This window comes from Apteryx rowi, unplaced genomic scaffold (assembly GCF_003343035.1).
Source record: "Apteryx rowi isolate R43461 unplaced genomic scaffold, aptRow1 scaffold_508, whole genome shotgun sequence".
In the NCBI taxonomy this organism is placed as follows: Eukaryota; Metazoa; Chordata; class Aves; order Apterygiformes; family Apterygidae; genus Apteryx; species Apteryx rowi.
Window position 1 is genome coordinate 553857 of NW_020450770.1, and position 3130 is coordinate 556986.

Genomic DNA, 3130 nt, shown 5'->3' on the forward strand with positions numbered 1-3130 from the left:
GTGGAGGAAAAGAAGGTGATCAGGAGGAGTCAGCATGGCTTCACCAAGGGGAAATCATGCTTAACCAACCTGATAACCTTCTATGATGGGATGACTGGCTGGGTAGATGAGGGGAGAGCAGTAGATGGTGTCTGCCTTGACTTCAGCAAGGCTTTTGGCACTGTCTCCCATAACATCCTCATAGGGAAGCTCAGGAAGTGTGGGCTAGATGAGTGGACAGTGAGGTGGATTGAGAACTGGCTGAATGGCAGAGCTCAGAGGGTTGTGATCAGTGGCACAGAGTCTAGTTGGAGGCCTGTAGCTAGCGGTGTCCCCCAGGGGTCAGTACTGGGGGTCCAGTCTTGTTCAACTTCATCAATGACCTGGATGAAGACACAGAGTGCACCCTCAGCAAGTTTGCTGACAATACAAAACTGGGAGGAGTGGCTGATGCACCAGAGGGCTGTGCTGCCATTCAGAGAGACCTGGACAGGCTGGAGAGGTGGGTGGAGAGGAACCTCATGAAGTTCAACAAAGGCAAGTGCAGGGTCCTGCACCTGGGGAGGAATAACACCCTGCACCAATACAGGCGGGGGGCTGACCTGCTGGAAAGCAGCTCTGCAGAGAAGGACCTGGGAGTGCTGGTGGACACCAAGTTAAGCACGAGCCAGAAATGTGCCCTGGTGGCCAAGAAGAACAATGGTATCTTGGGCTGCATTAGGAAGAGTGTTGCCAGCAGGTCGAGGGAGGTGATCCTCCCCCTCTACTCAGTCCTGGTGAGGCTGCATCTGGAGTGCCGTGTCCAGTGCTGGGCTCCCCAATACAAGAGAGACATGGAGCTACTGGAGCAAGTCCAGTGAAGGGCTACAAAGATGATTAGGGGACTGGAGCATCTCTCTTATGAGGAAAGGCTGAGAGAGCTGGGCCTGTTTAGCCTGGAGAAGAGAAGGCCGAGAGGAGATCTTATCAATGTGTATAAGTATCTGAAGGGAAGGTGTAAAGAGGCTGGGGCCAGACTCTCTTGAGTGGTGGCCAGCGACAGGATGAGAGGCAACGGGCACAAACTGAAACACAGGAAGTTCCATCTGAACATGAGGAAAAACTTCTTTATTGCGAGGGTGACTGAGCACTGGAGCAGGTTGCCCAGAGAGGTTGTGGAGTTTCCTTCTTGGAAATATTCAAAAGCTGTCTGGACACAATGGTGGGCAACATGCTCTAGGTGACCCTGCTTGAGCAGGGGGGTTGGACTAGATGATCTTTAAAGGTCCCTTCCATCCTCAACCATTCTGTGATTCTGTGATTATGTGGAGCTGTTTTCAGGAGATAGAGCGAACTGAAGTTACTACAAAAACGTGATGCCAAAAGTTCAAAGTCCTCCAGATATATTCATAAGCCTTTGCCTTGGGTAACGGTAAATACATTCCACTGCCAGTTATTTCTCACTTTCTCTTTGCATCAAGTTTCTTGTTGCAAAGAGAAAGGTCCTGTCTTCTGCTTAGTAACTACAAATAACGACACACTCTCACCCTGTCCCTAGCACAACAGCTGTCAGTGAAGCAAGCAGTACAGTTGTACACATTTGGCTTGAAGGCAGCATGTGAAATGTCAAAGAAAAAGTGCCTGGAAGAAAGAAGTCACCTTAGCAAGCAACTAAAGCTCCCAGTTCACATAGCACTTAAACCCTCTGGGCTTAAGCTAACTGATGTGTATCCACATTAAATAATAATCTTGTAGCTGCATTTCATTCTTTCAGTTTAATAAGGCAGAGTATCTAAATTCAGCTTGTCCATTGTTGGGGCCCTTGCGGTGCTTCAGAACAATAATCTATATGAGATATAGAGCMTGGAACTAACACTGTTTAGGATTAATTGCTTAGCACAACTTGCTTAGCATTAGTAGCTAAATTTGCTGAAGCCTTAGGCCTCAGGCTATAGCCGCTGCTACGTGCTTTAAAGCAGTCCACCAAGGACACTGGTGCAGCTGGAAATGATACATCCTGAGAAAGTACAGATAAACTAGCAGAAGCCAGTGGGAACCAAGGTTAAGGGCTAGACAGCTTTGCTAAATAAGTAGCAAGGTACAAGGCATGACCGCTGCGTGCGTGATCGGTGCCATGATTGGCTACCTGTGACATAATCTGTATAAACCACCAATCAAGGGTCAAGGCGCCACGTGCCTGTACCTATAAGATGGGCAAATTGCTGAATAAAGTTGGAATTGAATCTGCATTCTGTGAGTGCGTATGATTCTTTCCCGTCACTCCCGCGGACCGTGACAGTCCACCTTCCCCACAGGTTTCCCTACACTGCTTATTCTCACAGTGGTCCATCAGTTGTTTCTACACAAATCCCTATTTCCTCAGCTGCTACAATCCGGGCACCTCCACCAAAACCAAATGGGTCGTGCTGTTTGATCACCAAATGTTCACTCAGGAGGAATTTTAAACCTACTGTATATTACTCATATGATTTATATTTTAATCCTTTTACTAGTATTTGTTCCATTCATTAAGCAGAAGCAGTAACAGCACAATTTCACATTAGAAGCCTCAGCTTTAAAATTTTCCTAGTGACCACTGCTACAGCATGTGACTGCCCTCAAGAGACAGTAACAAAAACAAAGATAGGACATTCATCTGCTTTTCCCCCAAGGCAACCTGTTGAAAAGGAAAGGCTGAGTTCATTTCAGATATTAGTGCTACATTTTCAATGCTCTATCCTATCAAAGGCAAATTTGTTATAATCTAAAAGGAAAGACATCCTATCCTAGAAAATGTACTTCCTTTAGTTGGTCATGAATTCTTGAAATCTACTTGAGCTTGTGGTTTTTCAAAGTGGTCTGCTGGCTTATCAGAGCTAGACAGTCTTAGGTTTTATCCTGATCTTTGGAAAGGCAATCTGGAGAATGAAATCCCATGCTGAGGAAGGAGGAGTTTTATTCAAAGTGCACAGCACTGGCTAGAGTCAGGCAGAGGATCATCTAAGCCAAAACTTCAGTACTTTAAAACAGTCATTCAGACATGACAAAAGCAGGCTGATATTCCCAATATATGCAGCGTTCCTCATCCAAGAAGTTCCTTCTTCCAACCCTACTGCTAATTTGGCTTTGATGAGAGTGGCCATCACTTTCCTGAGAAGATAAAAAGACCTAA